Here is a 17,437-nt window from a genome sequence, read left to right on the forward strand (position 1 = left end):
TTCATTTCATTTTGCCACCCTATAAAGTCTCCACGTGGTTAACCACAGCTTCTCAATTAACTGAGCCACCCTCCCAACTTAATCGTGATGTCACATAACTGTCAGCCTTAACTGTTAATGCCTTAGCTAGGCCCATAAGTACATGTGTCCTTCAGGTGCTTTCCCGCATTGTTCAATTACCTTGCATCTTCATAATGTGGGAAAGCACTAATCGTTGATCTTACAGAGATCAACGATCATGAAAGATCTTCATTATACTATGCCTGCCCTTAATACTTCTCGGCCCATGAACCATTCAGCATACACCACAACATGACCTGGCCCCACCTAGCATCACCCTATAGATTATGAAATCAATGTGACCCCACATAGACACATGGCAGGAAGGTGCTTTCCTACATTCCTTAACATCCTTGCATCTTCATACTGTGGGGAAGCACCCATTGTAGATCTATTTGCATCGGATGGTGGATCTTGCTACATAAATAGAGTATCACCTTTTCAAACCCATGTGCTCTGACAAGTTCCACGAAAAAGAATTCATTTATTACCTTTAAGAAGAATGGATGCATGATGTCATTATCAGCTACATGTCATGAAGAGGCTTCCCTGCATTACTTAAAACTCATGTACTTTCATATTGTGGGCAAGCGCCAGCCCTTGATCTTTGCTAAATCAATTATCACAATGTCTGAACTGTAAAGTATTAATATCATTAAAAGACCAACCAATGAAATCGTAGAAAATTCAAAACATGCACAAGGAACACTGACAACTCTACAATAGATCTGACTACTTCTGACAACCAAGAACTTTCACAGCGCACTGAGGTTTGAACGTCAACAGGGGCTACGTGGTGTAAAGGCACTTGCCCACATTAGGTAAAGGTAGTGCATTTTGAGAAAGCGGGAAAGTGCCCACCATAGATCATGAAAGATCTAATGGTGAGGGAATTGTGGGCAAGCAAAAACATTAAGTTGCATAGTCACTTAGAAACAAGAAAATAAATTAAGGTTTTATTTCATTTATTTTTGTATTTCCATGGCATTTTAAATACTTAAATATGGAAGGTGACTGTTGGGTGGGCTCAAGTATTTGAATTCAAATTTTTGGTGAGAGGCAAATATGGTCAACATTTCAAGTGACTCAGAGGGGACACAAGCAAGCTATGCATATGACTAGTGACCTTATGCATCCTTTGGGCCATGGAGTCATAAAAAAGGTGGATCTCATGCATTATGAAACCCTAACCCTACCTCTGCGGTAGTAAAACACTAAAAGCTTTGTCTTTGCTCCTCTGCAACTCAGCAAAACACATGTACTCATGCACTTCTTGGAAAGTTGGAAACCAACAAGAAGAAAACTAAGATACCTATGTACATAAGACCTCAACACCTATTATAAACATGGTTTGAGATAAATCACATTGATTGGGATAGGAAAAATTTCAACACCGGGCTTGCTTAATTGAAAAGCATTAGCCTGCTTGCAACTAACAATCACATAGGGACCACTCCATAGTGCATCAAATTTTGAGTGTCTCCCTAGTTTTTCCCTGTCTTCATCCCATTTCAAAACCAAATCACCTTCTCTAAAGATTTTGACCCTAGCCTTCTTGTCAAAGCTCCCTTTCACCTATTGTTGATGTGTTTCTAGTGTCTACATGGCCTGACTTCTTTTCTCTTCTAGCTCCATCAGCTCTACCATTCTCACTATCATGGCATCATCCTCAATTAGCTCCAGCTGATGAGCTAGTTCTAGGGATGGGGATTCTAATGAAATTGAAAGCCTTACTTCTCTACCATATACCAAAATAAATGGTGAATTTCTTATTGACCTCTTAGGTGTTATTTTTTCAGCCCATAGTGCAGTCCTCAACTTTTGATGCCAACACCTCTGGTTATCCTCTATAGTTCCTTTCATAATCCTAATTAGGTTTTTGTTGGTTGACTCAGCCAAACCATTGCCTTGAGGATAGTAGTTTGAGGATGTGCTCAAGTAGATATTATGGTCAACCGTCGATGCACAAATCTGAGCTCCTACAAAAGATTTTGCATTATCTGAAATAATGGTTGAAGGGGCACCAAACCTGGTCACAATTCTATCAAGGAACTCAACAACTGAAGATTTTGTGGCATCCTTCAATGCAACTACCCCTATCCATCCAGTGAAGTAATCTTTAGTAGCTAAAATCCATTTGTGACTAGAACTAGAAGAAGGATTGATAGGGCCTATGAAATCCAATCCCCATTGAGCAAAAGGTTGGTCCACCTAAATGGGATGAAGAGGAAAAGCTGCAAGCTTTTTCTTACCAAAGAAGAAGGCATATTTTTGACACTTCCTCACATACCTATAAAAATCATAGAATAGGGATGGCCAATAGTAACCAGCCCTCATGATCTTCATTGCAGTTTTCCTTGCTAAGAAGTGACCACCATCAGGACCATCATAAAGCTCTTTGATAATTCTTTCAACTTGGTCTATGTCAATGCATCTTAATAGGGATCCATTAAAATCTTTCCTAAAAAGGATAGCATCAACTATGACATACGGAATTGACTGTAATCTATACTGTCTCCTTTTATTTCTATCTAATCTTTAAGGATATTTGTTGCCGAATAAGAAATTCTTCATATCATCCATCCAATTCCTTGGGTCATCATTTCTTGTCTCTTGTTGTTCTATTAGTCTCATAGAAACTTCCTCATCTGATTCATGATATGATATCATCTGTTTACACAACCCCCTCCCTCTTACCAGCTTCATGATTTGGATGTCAACATCATAGTCCATTACTTTAGTAATCCAACAAGCTCTCTTCTCAGTAATATCTTTGCTCAAAAGGAAATCCTTCACACTCGCATGGGGTACTAACAAATGAATTTTATTATGAGATAGGAGGTGTCTACATTTCTTTAAAGCTCTAATGATTGCAAGGGATTTCTTCTCTACATAGTTGTATTTGTCTTCATACTCTTTAAGCCCTTCACTAAAGAAGGCTATGGGATGCTCTTAATCTTTATCATTTGTTTGAGTCAAGACAACAGAAATGCTTGACTCACCACTGAGGGCATAAAGGATGAAATCCTTTTCAAAATTTGGATTAATGAGAGTAGGGATTGAGGCTATGGCTACCTTGATCTCTTCAAAACTTTCCTTCCCTTCCTTGGTCCATGCAAAGACCATACTTTTCTTGAGCATAGTCATAAGGGGTTTTAGCATGGTATCAAGATTAGGGATAAATCTTCTCAAAAAATTTATCCTACCAGGGAAACTTTGCAACCTTTTCTTATGTTTAGGAAGAGGGAGATCAAGTATTGCTTTTGTTCTTTTTGGATCAATGGTTAAATCATCCTCAGATACAATGTGTCCTAATAATTTTCCTTGATTGGTAGCAAAGAAACACTTGCTTGGGTTAACGGATACCCCAAACTCTCTACACCTTAAGAACACTTGTCTCAAATGATCAAAATGATCTTCTACATTCTTTGAATACACGGTGATATCATCAAGGTAAACTAATATAAACTTTTCAATCACGTCTTTGAAGGCCATCTCCATTGCCTTCTGAAATGTAGCACTTGCATTGGTTAGTCCAAATGGCATCTTACAATAAGCATAGGTACCCCATTTAGTGGTAAATGTATTCTTGTACCTATCAAACTCTTTGACCAGCACTTGATTGTAGCCAAAAAATCCATTAAGAAATGAGAACCTCTTTGAACCACGGACCTTGGACAAAATTTGCTCCATGGAAGGGAGAGGATGGTGATCTTTAAGGAAAGCTTGGTTAAGGTCCCTAAAGTCCACACACAATCTAATTTATCCATTCTTGTTCCTAATAGGGACAAGGTTTGCTACCCATGATGAGTGTTTGATGGGGAAAATTATATTGGCCTCAATCAATTTGGATAGCTCTTTTCTCATTAAGGATTCAAACTTGGGATTCATTGGCCTTTGTTTTTGTCTTACTGGTTTGACATTATCAATCAAATCTATGGTATTATGAAACAACCTTGGGTCAAAACCCTTTAAATCATCAGACGTCCAAGAAAATACATCATTAAATTCTTGACATAGATGAATAAAACTTTCTTTCTCAATCTCATAACATACCTTCCCCATGTTTAAGGATTTTCCATTAGTAACCATGACTGGGGTGTGATCATCTTCGTTAGCAGCTAGGTTGATGAATCTGCCTCTTGCTTGGTCATCAGGATTGAAAACACTCTATAAGGTAATGACACCCTTAGGAAATTTGTTGGAACTAAGATTAATGATTTGATCACCATACTAATCTTGCAGTCTCGACTAGTTTCTATCTAAAAATTCTGCTTCATTCTGCAAGAAGCTTACAATTTTTTCATCAGATTCAAACACTTGCCAATGGATGTTGTTGTCAAGGATGGTAGGCCTTATTACTATTTTTATTTTTTGCTTCTTCTTCTCCTTAAGATTCCCTAGCACATCATGAGATGCACCTATTACTAAAAGTCTATCAGCATATCTATTTTCTTTTCTAGGGATGCTTTGAATATTAAATGCATTGAAACCCTCAAGAAAATCCCATACCCTATCTTTATAAGACTTGAGAAAACTATTCTTGGTGATATTCTGATTTCTCACTTGATTAGCCACCAACTCACTATCACTATTTACACTTAAGGCTTGAATTACTCTTTTCTGAGCAAGTAGGAGACCCTGAATCAAGGATTCATACTTGGCCACATTATTAGTTCAACTAAATTGGAGCCTAAAGGAGAAGTAGTACCTTACTTGTGCAAGAGAAATGAACATCACACCAGCCCCTGATCCATTCTTATTCCTTGATCCATCAAAGTACATACTCCATATCTCACTCACATCTTCTTTAGTCTCAACAAGATTGGGAACTAGAGCATCCTTCTCTAATATACAATATGTAATGAGGCATGTCTCAAGGTTTTTTGACATAGGATCAAATTGATATGCATTATCCCATTCATCTAAGAGAAAATTAGGTATCTCTACTAGGGAAGTAGTAGACTCATTCACTATGTCATTCTCATCCATTTCTAGGATAGTGCAATTCATGTTGATGAGATTAGGGGTGTGGGGTTCAGTATGATGGAGGGCTAGAGGCTCTACTTTGATTGAATCTTTGGTCCCATATCTTGTTCTAAAAGACATGTATGACCAATCAAAATATATGTAACCACCTATTTGGGTAGCGAAGTCTCTTGATAGACAAATGGCAAAATGTGGCTTGACTTCATCAACGGATCTATCTTGAGTTACAGTACAAGCAGGGCATGCATGTGGGGCCATTTCCACATTCCTAAGGATCCCTATAGTCTTGATAGTACTACCATCCAACTATAATACATCTCTAACAATGGGCTCATATTTCATTTCCAAAGCATCAACAACACACCTAGGCATCACTGAACTACTAGCCCCTGAATCAATCATGCAATTGTGGACTAGTTTACCCCCTATAATTAGAGAAACATAAAATGGAGGGGGTCTAACCTTTTTACTTGTTTCTACCTCCTTTCATGGCTATACTAGGCTTGTGGCACTTTCCATGTTGGGTGGCTAATCCTTTGGTTCAATACTTTCCAATTCTTGCTGCAGCAACCTCTTTTGCATGGGTATAGTAGCAATAGAATCCTACATGGAAATATTCACATATGTCCTCTTCATTTGTTCTACCACACTAAATGGCATAGTAGGTACTTTGGTAGAAGCCTTGGGAGCTGCATTTGTAGGAGGTTGAGATGGAACAACTTGAGGATCACTTACATCCTTTCTACCATTATTTCGCCTTTGCTGCTGAAAGGTATTTCATTGATCATTTACTACTTGTTCATGAGATATTGCATTTGAATTTGAGGCATTATTGGGAGGGGGAGGGGTAGCATCTTCAATATCTCTTCTTTTGCTCCTAGTGTTGTGAGAAATGGAATCCTTGTTTACATTACAATGTTCCTCCACCTAATGATTCATAAAGGAGAAATCACCTTGTCCTTGCATATACAAGGCATCCTTAAATTAGTCCTCCTTGTATGATTTTCCTATTGCAAGCTCTTGGATGGTCAAAGCCAAATAAGATTCAGCCTTCTAAAACATGCAATGGGCATAGGAGTAGTTACAGGAGGGACAATAATCCTAATCTTGGGCCATGTTGTTTTGAGGAACTATTGTCCTACTTTGGTTTACATTTGAGGTTGAAGCATGACTATTCTGTCTATTTTGATCAGAAGAATTGTTCCCATGATTATGATTTGGAGGCCTACAAGTGTTCAAAGTTTGATATTGCAATTGATGAGCCTTACTACCTTGAGCTTGCTATCTCTCTAAAGTCACCACCTTGTTGCTCACTTTCTGCATCATAGAGAAGCTATCCTCCAACTTCTTCTCTTGGCCCTACAATCTTTTATCTATGTTCTCTATGTTTAGCATCATAGATTGCATCATCTCCTTGATTTCATCTATTCCATTTGAAGATGTGGAAGCTTGAGTGACTAGAGCAAGGGATTGTGATGTGGAAGTTGTGGGAAGAGGAGGCATCATTGGTTGGTGATATGGAACATCAGGGAGGAAAGGCATAGGAGGCCTTGGATCTAGCTTACCTCCTTGTATTAGGATGTTTTTTGACTTTATTGGTATGTGATAAGCATTAGGCAAGGCATCTTCTCCCATAGTTTGGATTATAGTGGCAATGTCACTGTTAAAAGTTCTAAGGTAATGCAAGAAGGCATTACTAGGGGTAGGCTTTACTAAAGTAGGTATTCTATCCCATGTCTTTTGAAATCTATAGTTGAGATCAGTTATACATTCATGGGGGGCTCTTTTTATAGTAGTCAACTATTCTAAAAGTGACAAATGGTCACTTTTGTCCTCAAAGTGTTTGCACAGTCCTACTCCTAATCCATCCCAATCCGCTATAGAACCATAAGCCAAACCTCTATAGCATTGTAGTGCTTTTCCTTTCAAGGATGAGGCTAGAAGCCTAATTGCAACATCATCTTCTGTAATACCATGGATATTGCAGATATTTACAACTTCTTGAATGTGTTCTAAGGGAGAGATAAAAGTTTCACTAGTAAATTCTGGTATACTTTTGAGTGCAACTATTGGTATGTCATGTCTTTGGGCTAATAAAAGAGGACTTCCACCATTAAAGGTGGCAAAAGCATGAGCTCTAGGCTGTGCCATATAGACAAGTGATCTATTGATATGTGTTGATGGCAATCTAGGCTGAGATCTAACAGCAAGAGTAGAGATGGATCTTGCAGGTGTATTTGTTACTATTGCACTCCTAACTGGTGATAAAGATACTTTAGTCTTCCTTCTTCTAGTATTTGAAAATGAAAGATCTTGGTACTGAAATTTACCTCTAGAAGATGTCGTTGTTTCAGCTTTGGGCATAAATTACTGGAACTTTGGTCTAGAACTAGATGTATTTGAAGCTAAGAGTCACTAAGTACTTGAAGAATGAATCCCTTGAAGGCTTGAACACTGAACCTAGTACTATCTCCTTGGTATTAACCTTGAAATATTCCTTTTGACACCAATAGACTTGAAATTTTTTGAATACAGTCCCACCAGGCATGCCAAAAACTGTTGTCACAAAAGTTTGCACACTTGTCCAAAGTTTTTACCTAAGGACAACGTTGTGAAACATGGAAACAACCTCCAAGCTATGGGACTTGAATTGTGAGGTTGAGTCTCCAAAGAAGGTCAGCTTCCTTTACTATCAAGGTGCACCTAACTACCCTTGAATAGGAAAAGGGAGAAGGAATGCATAGAAGCAAATCTACCTATTCTAACCTAAGGGGGCTGATGCACCAAAAATAGAGTCTTCAAACCAATCTTTTCCCATACATGCACTATTAAACCATCATGACACCAAAAGATATACATATCCAGACTTGTTTTAATCTAACAATCACATGTAGATAAGAAAAAACCCAAATGAATGACACAAGGAAAGAGAGGATTCACTTATATACCATTCATAGGCCAAAAGAGATACAGTCATGCAAGATTGCAGATATCTACAATACACCAATGAGAGGAAAATAGTCCTTGCACTTCACATCAATGGCTGATGGAGATAAGAATGTCATACAATTCAAAGGCAAAGGGGATTTATAGTGAAATTGCATAACAATATTAGAGAAAATAGAGAAGATTCGACCTCAACAAAATCTATGAAAATTGCTGTTATAGCTTAGGCATAACTGAGATGTTCTCTGACTGAAGTTACTCCATAGCCACTTCCATTAAGTCTCTTTAGAGATTTGGAGAAAATTTGATCTAGGCACATATTCAGATATAGTGAAATCTGATATTTTGTTGAAATAGGGGCTTGACAGAAATGATGCCATTAAACCATTCTGACCAAGTAGATGGATAAACTAGGGTGCTAGAGTGTTCTCCTACTATTTAGTGGGTTCAAAATTCATTTGAGAGTAGTTGGAATTGATCATGAGGATCAAATCATGCAAGAAAACTCAATTTCCTTCGTTTTTGGCTCATCAGTCAGCAAAGTCAAAAAGTCAACTAAATCTTGCAATCAAAATGCGCCACATGGCCCAATAATTTCATTTCATTTTGCCACCCCATAAAGTCTCCATCCAGTTGACCACATCTTCTCAATTAACTGAGCCACCCTCCCAACTTAATCACGATTTCACATAACCATCAACCTTAATTGTTAATGCCTTAGCCAGGGCCATAAGGACACATGTTCTTCGAACGCTTTCCCACATTGTTTAATTACCTTGCATCTTCATAATGCGGGAAAGTGTTGATCATTGATCTTTTTAAGATCAATGATCATGAAAGAACTTCATTATACTGCACTTGCCCTTATTACTTCTGGGCTCACGAACCATTCAACATACACCTCAGCATGACCTGGCCCAACCTAGCATCACCCTATGGCTTATGAAATCAACCTGGCCCCATAAATACATGTGGTAGCGAGGCGCTTGCCCACTTTCCTTAACATCCTTACATCTTCATAAGGTGGGGAAGTGCCCACCGTAGATCTGTTTGCATTAGACGATGGATCTTGCTACACAAATAGAGTTTCACCTTTTCAAACCCACGTGCTTTGACAAGTGCCATTACAGAGAATTCATTTATTACCTTTGAGAAGAATGGATGCATGATGTCATTATCAACTATGTTTCATGAAGGGGCTTGCCCACATTATTTGAAACTCATGCACTTTCATATTATGGGCAAGCACCAGCCCTTGATCTTTGCTAAATCAATGATCACAATGTCTGAATTGTAAAGTATTAATATCATTAGAAGACCAACCAATGACATCACAAGAAATTCAAAATGTGCACGAGGAACACTAACAACTCTGCAACAGGTCTGACTACTTTTGACAACCAAGAACTTTCATGGCGCACTGAGGTTTGAGCGTCAGTAGGGGCTACGTGGCATAAAGGCACTTGCTCGCATTAGGTAAAGGTAGTACATTTTGAGAAAGCAGGAAAACACCCACCATAGATCATGAAAGATCTAACAGTGAGGGAATTGCAGGAAAGAAAAAACATTAAAGTGCACAGCCACTTAGAAACAAGGAAATACATTAAGGTTTTATTTCATTTATTTTTGTATTTCCATGGAATTTTAAATACTTAAATATGGAAAGTGACTGTTGGGTGGGCTCAAGTATTTGAATTCAAATTTTTGGTGAGAGGAAAATATGGTCAATAGTAACCTCTAATAGGGTTGGATCCTAACAAAGATCACTTAGAAAGAGTGAAAAAGTGGTGACACGTTGTTGGTGGTTTTTCCCAAATTGGGTTTCCATGTCAAATCGTAGTGTCAAAATTGTGATGAATGTTTTATGATGTTTTATATTTGATAAAGTTTACATTCAGAAAGTATGTTATGTTTGGGACAGTAATTTGTTTATTAGTACAATAGAGACCAAGCAATATCAGGATATGTATAACAATGAATATTTAAATGTTTAAATGTTCAAATGGTACTTATTGACCTTGAGTAATTGATTCACCCTTGCCCTCCCACTCCAGCCCACCCCATCCCTCTACCCCCTCTCTCAGTTATTGTAAACATTTCTAACAATTGGTATCAAAGCACAAGTTCTTAGAAAGGGAAGTTTGAAGGTGCTTGAAGCTAAAAATCATGACTCACAAAAGAGAGGTACCAAAGATGAACAAGGAGAACTTTCCTACATAGAAAACCTTGATGAGGTTGCATATATCTAATATAAGCAATGTTGATATAAACTTTGTGGATAATGGGTATGTGAAGATAATGACTACTCCTCTAACAAATGAACAAATGAAACAAAAATAAGAACATAATCAAGCTATGTTGGATATTGCCTCAACCCTAAACTATGTCGAGTTTGATGACATAAAAGAATGTGACAGTGTGAAGAAGATGTGGAACAAGTTGAAGACCATATATGGTTTTGATGACAATGTCTTGAGAGACAAATCAAAAAGCCTAAGAGGTAAATTTGATGTCTTGAGAATGATGGAAGATGAGAATATTGCACAAGAATCAAGGAGGTTGTCAATGTTATTCAAGGTGAAAATGGAACAATTGAGGATGAAATAGTGATAAGAAAGGTATTGAGGACCCTGCTCCCTTTCTATGCAATTAGATTTTTTGCAATTCAAGAATTGAGATGTGCTCCAAGTAATACTTTGACTTTAGAAGGTGTAATTGGTCAACTTACTACTTTTGAGATGTCTAAATTTGATAACTACACACCTACTATTATTGAATCTTCTTTGAAGTCATAACTGGTTCTTAGAAAAAAGAAATGAAAACATGTGAAGAGTGACAGTGACAATTTTGATGATGAGCTTGATGAACTTGAAACCCTTATTGCAAAAATGTTTGGAAGAGGTAGAGATAAATGCAAAGGTGAATTACCTTTTTTTTTCATGCAACAAGGTTGATCATATTGCTGTTAGGTGTCCTAACAGAGAAGACAAGGATGAGACAAAAGAAAGAAAGTACAAAGGGAGAAGAGATGACTAAGACTTCAAAGAAAAACAAGGATAAAAAAGGTAAGAAATCATGTTATATTTCTGAAGAAAAAATTGAAACTAAATTAGAAAGTAATGATGATGAAGTTGTCTATGTTTCTATGAAAGAAGATTCCAATGAAGATGAGAAAGCTACATTAATCTCATATGTGAACAAGAGTGACAGATGGATAGTTGACAGTGGTTGTTCTAATCATATGACTAGTGATAGAGATAAATTTGAGGATATTGGTCCATACAAAGGTGTATGTGTTAAATTTGGTCATGACATTCCATGTGTTGTAAAAGCTATTTAGGTTCAATTTAGTTGACTAACAATATCAAGTGTGATAATGTTTATTGGGTTGATGGACTTAACTATACTCCATTGAGGGTTTCATAGCTAAACAAATCAAGTTCAAGAGTTGAATTCCATCACAGGAAGGCCAGGATATATGATGTTGATGGTAAACTAATTAGAAGTGGTGATCAGACAATAGGTAACTTGTTCTACCTAGATTTATCTAATGAAACATGTTTTTTTGCACAACAAGAAGATGTTTGGTTATGGCACAAAAGGTTATGTCATGTGAATTTTGACAATTTGATAAAAATTAGTAAAATTAAGAAATTAAGAGGGTTTCTTACATTGAAGAAGCTTGACAATGCTACGTGTAAACACTATTAATTGAGAAAAATGACCAAGTCTAGTTTCAAGGGAAAAACATACCCTTCTAGTGATATTTTGGAATTGGTTCATACTGACCTATGTGGACCTATTGATGTTCAAAGCTATTGTGGAAATAAGTATTTCATTCTCTTTGTTGATGACTATTCTAGGATGATGAATGTAATATTCCTTAAAGTTAAATCTAATGCTTTAAAGTTATTCAAGTGGTATTTAGCTAGAGTTGAAAAAGAAACATGGAAGAGTACGAAGTATTTGAGATCTAACAGAGATGATGAATTCATTTCCAATGAGTTCAATACATTCTACAATGATAAGGGAATTAAAATATAGATATTAGCACCAAGGACCCCTCCTCATAATGGAATATTTGAAAGAAGCAACAGATCAATAATGGATTGTGCAATAACATTGATGATAGAGAAGAATGTATTAATTAAGTACTAGAGAGAAGCTTTTAGTAGTGTTGTCTATACTCTAAATAGAGTACAATGCAAAAAAATGTACAAGTGCTACACCTTTTCAACTATGATCTAGATATACTCTTAATGTGAAATATTTCAAAATCTTTGGAAGTAAATATTATATAGTCAAAGATAATAGGAATGGAAAACTTGATGCAAAGAGTAATGAAGGTGTATTCCTAGGGTATTCCACCAAGAGTAAAGCTTACAAGTGTTTAAATTCTAACATTAATAAAGTTGTGGAAAGTGAAAATGTGAAAGTTGGTGAGTTTACAAAAAGAAGTCAGCTTACATGTAATGAGAACCTAAAGTTTATAGTACATACATCTATGTTGAAGTTGGTGCTCCTAGCAATCCAAATGAACAAGAAAACTAAGCTACAATTTTCTAGTAGACAAGAAATGATGAAATGCAACAACAAGTTGCCAAATAGCATATAGTAGGTGCTGAGCAATAGATTGAGGATGCTAAGTCATAGATAGGCACTGTTGATCATCAGAGGGAGAATGTTGGGCATGCAAAATCTAGACAAGAACATATACAAGAAAGAGGAAATGAACTTGAGATTATTTTTCAAGATGAACCTATTGAAGAACAGAGAAGGAAACCACATGTGCTAGCCAGGTTTGTAAGAAGACATCAAAAACCTGAACAAATCATTGGGGATGCTAAATCAAGTATTATGACTAGAAAAACACTCAAAGATGATACGTGCTTACTTTGTGAATTTGATCCCAAAATAGTAAATGATTCTCTCGACAATGAAGCTTGGATTCAGGCAATGAATGAAGAAATTGAATAGATTGAGAAGAAAAATACTTGGACCCTAGTGCCATGACCTAAAGACAAAAAAATTATTGGGACAAAATGGGTTTTTAAAAAAAAACTCAATAAAAATGGTGAAGTTACAAGGAACAAGGAAAGACTAGTATGAAAAGGATATGCTTAAGAAGAAGGAGTTGACTATGGAGAAAATTTTTCTCTTGTGGTAAGACTTGAAGGAGTTAGAACCCTGCTCACATATTTAGCCTACAAAAATTTCAAGGTATATTAGATGGATGCCAAATATGCATTCTGAATGGTATACTTGAGGAAGAACTGTACATTGAGCAACCTGAAGGATTTATGGATCTAGAAAAGAATAATATAGTATATAAACTGAACAAAGCTTTTTATGGATTGAAACAAGCCCCAAGAAGATTGTATGAAAGATTGCATAATTATTTTATGAAGATTGTTTTTGAAAGGACAAATGATAACACTAATCTATATTTGAAGAATGGAATATGAAATATTTGTTAATAACATTATATTTGGAGGAAAATAAGTGCTATGCAAATCATTTGTTGGTGAAATGAAGAAGGAATTTGAAAAGTCTATGTTTGGTGCAGTTAAATTCTTTATTGGATTGCAAGTATATCAAATAAAGTTTGGTATTTTCATTACTTAGTCCAAATATATCAAGGAAATACTAAAACCTTTTGGAATGGAAGAATCAAGACCAGTGAACACACCTATGTCTATATGACATAATTTATCTAAAAATGATGAATATGCTAATGTGAATCAGACATTATATAGATCAATAATTGGAAAATTACAATATGTTGTTCTTAGTCGACCTAGTATTACATTAGTATTTGGGATAGTTGCTAGATTTTTAGAAAATCCTAAAGAGAATCACATTATGGTACTGAGAAGGATATTGAGACATCTGAAAGGTACAAAATATTATGGATTGTATTACAGGAGAAGTGATAGGTTTGAGCTCAAGTTATTCACTAACTCAAATTGGGCAAGAAATATTGATGATAGAAAAAACATTAATAGAGGTGCACTCTTTTTAGGAAATAGATTAGTTTCATTGACAAGCAAGAAACAAAATTGTATTTCCCAATCAACAACTGAAGCCGAGTATGTGGCAGCTATAGTGAACTATTAAAACATTATGTGGATCAAGCAATTACAGAAAGGAATGAAACAAGAGATTACATATCGAATAGTTATCTATTGTGATAAAACAAGTGCTATCAACATTTCAAAGAATCTAGTGATGCACACTAAGAAAAAGCACATTTCTATCAAGTATCAAGTACTTGAGAGAACTAGTTCAAGACAAAGAAGTGAAGTTAGAATATGTGCACACCAAAGAACAAATTGTTGACACATTCACTAAAGCCTTACCTAAAGATGCTCATGAATATCTCAGAGGTAAACTAGGGATGATTCCCCTAAACAAAGCAACTTAAAGAGATAAGGTGCACTGCGTCAAGTGTGCTAATCAAAATATCATACACATTGATGCAAATAGTTCTAGTTTAGGAGATGTCTAAGTTAGTGAAGTTTAGAAGAAGACTAGTGATGAGAGTTATTCATGTCTCATTCTACACCATATTTTATCCTATTTTATTATTCTTTATACCCATTCTATCATTCTATTTTAACTTAGATATTGTATCATGTTGCATATGATTCTATATTTATAAGAGAAAATTAATTTAGTTCTAAGATTAAATTATGAAAATTACCAGTTGGTGTTATTTAAAATATTCACAAATATATCTCATAACATTTTGATTTTCTATTTTTTTGGTTTCACAACTCATGCCCCATTTTTCCTAGAAATGGGGACCCCCTACTTTATTTTTTGGCTTTTCAGATCCCTAGTCTGGGGTCTGAGTCTTTTTTAGGGTTTTATCTAGTGTTTCTGTCAGATCCAAGTCCCAGTTTAGAAACCCAAATTCTGAAAATCATCATTAGAGTGAATAAGTCATGTTTTTTCAAGAAAATAGTGCACCAACACACCTCACTAGGTGCACTAGTGCACCAAAGATCAAGGCATCACCCCTTGGAGATGTGCAACAGCGCAACACCAAGGGGTGCACTAGGTCCCCAGGTCTATAAAACTCAGGACCCCCTTACCCTCCTTACTTCATTTCTTTTGTCGAGCTTCGGTCTACTGCACCTATGCATCTGTCCAAGTGCAGTGTTGCACCACCTCCCCACCTTAACCTACACACTAACAACAAGCAACATTTAAACACCAATAAAGGTGCATAGCTGCGCACCTCTTTTTTTAGTGTAAAACTTTAAAAACCTTAAAAAATAAAATTTTAAGAAAACTTTAAAAACATAAACCACCAATTTAAAGTGCACAGTAGCACGCCTAATTAGGTACACTACTGCACACCCTTAAATGAAAAAAACCCTATTTTTTGTATTAAGTGTATAATAGGGTGCGCATTAATGCACCCCATGAGGTGTGTTGTTGTGCACCCCATATATTAAAGCCTAACAAGGATAAAGACACACTAGGTGCACCTCAGAGGTCTTCCAGGTGTGCCCTTTTTTTGCATATAAGGGTTACAAATTGGATTTTTAGATGTTTTTGAAAAAATATATATTTTTTTTTTTCCACATCATTATTAGGGTTTGATTTAATTGATAACAGACATTATTTTTGTGCAGATTCAATGGCTTCTTCATCATCCTCCCTTGCTGCAAAGATGGTCTAAAAACCCGTGGTGTTCAAGTTTCAAGGTGTTCTGACGAAGTCACACTTTCAAGATGACTATTCAGAGATCTAGGACACCGAACTTGGTCACACAAACTTGAGCACATTCTTGGCATTGTGCAACAAACCCACTGAAAGATTCTTGATGATATCTGCTCTGATCTTATCAGGACTTGTTAGTGCAACATCACATCCAATGTTAGTGTAATCTTTAGAATTGATCATGACACTAGTAGAAAACTATGTTTTTGAAGAAAGGGTTGTGAAGAGTATAACTGGAGACATCGTCCTAGATCTTCAATGCAAGAATATAGAGAAGGTGTTCCATCTTCCAAGGGTAGATCAATTCATCAGATTAACCTATCACCAAGTGGAGAGATGGTACAAGGAACATGTAGAGGAAGCTTCTAAGATCATCTAGTCCTCATACCTCATTAAGAGGACTCCTCTAGGGAATAAAGCTTGAAAAGTGTACATGAGGAGAGGATATATGAAAGAAGATATTGGATATTCTATCATACTCTTAAGTAGAGTCATGGGGTTGCCAGCAATGGGACACCTGAACATCTGGATGGTATATTTCATTAAGACTATCAAAACAACAGAGATGCCAATTGATTGGGCTTCCATTTCTAGTGATAAATAGGATGAGCAACTGGTGGTGGTTAAGAATAAATGAAAGTTTTATATGACATCATATTTAGTATACTTTGTTGGTGTAATTAAGTATTTACTAATTACACTTTACTTAAGTTTACTTAGGTTAATTCATTAGCATATTATTTGTCATGTAGACACCTAGGAGTTTGTATATTCATATGATTTGTCATGTAGACAACATAGTAGTTTCCACTCCAATTGAGCACATGTTGTCTACTACATCTCATTATGAGATACACCCTTGTATTCTTATCCTCTCATCATTGCATGTACATTCATACACAATGGAGGATAATCCACTCTTGGTGGACATGTGCTTTGTTGTTATGCTTATCTCTTTGATGACTCCTAGTCATATCAGTTGCCTTTATATACAAGGAACTTCTATAATGTATTTATCCAAATACTTGATATCCATTCTCATTTTATCATCATTTGTCTCTCTTGGGTTATCTACTGAGCTGCTTGATCTTGGCATTGAATTGTTGACTTAGGAAAATTCTTACATGGTATAAGAGCTATACCAAATTCTTATATGGTATCATGGTATTAGAGCCATAGGAGCTTCATTGCATAGCCATTGGAGAGAGATTTTTTGCAAGTCAAGATTGGAGCTTGGTGGATGTTGGTATCACATTCAGAAGATCAAAAAAAACCCCAAATCAACTTTTGTTGCATCAAAATTGGACATCTGAGGTGAAATCTAGAGTCATTTGATTTTTGGAGGTGCGACGGTGGCGATTCAAGAAAAATAATTACAGAGGTTGTTTGAGATCTTTCTTCCTTATTTTTTTTGAAAATTGTCAATCTCAATTTTCACAACTTCATAGGCTTCATTCGAGCTCATATGGACACATATTTAGGTGTTATTTTTTTGAAAGTGCATAATTTTATGTCGACTTTTCAAATCTGATATCAATTTGGAGTAATTTTGGGTAGACATAGTACTTTCAAAATTTGGTCATTTTTGACCTTTTTTTGTACTTGTAATTAATTTAGATCCTTGGGAGATCTGGTGTCTTATGTACTTGATTACACTATAGCTTCATCTTTCTTGTTGTAACCATCAAATCTCTAGAAGTCTACTTTGGTC

The 17,437-nt window shown here is 36.1% G+C and overlaps 1 pseudogene; it reads right to left on the bottom strand.

Moving 5' to 3' along the window:
• Positions 1 to 17,437, bottom strand: part of LOC149554334 (wall-associated receptor kinase 17-like) — a 225,611-nt pseudogene that overhangs the window by 118,726 nt on the left and 89,448 nt on the right.

This window comes from Cupressus sempervirens, chromosome 5 (assembly GCF_028749045.1).
Source record: "Cupressus sempervirens isolate cs-2001-9-10 chromosome 5, ASM2874904v1, whole genome shotgun sequence".
Classification (NCBI taxonomy): Eukaryota; Viridiplantae; Streptophyta; class Pinopsida; order Cupressales; family Cupressaceae; genus Cupressus; species Cupressus sempervirens.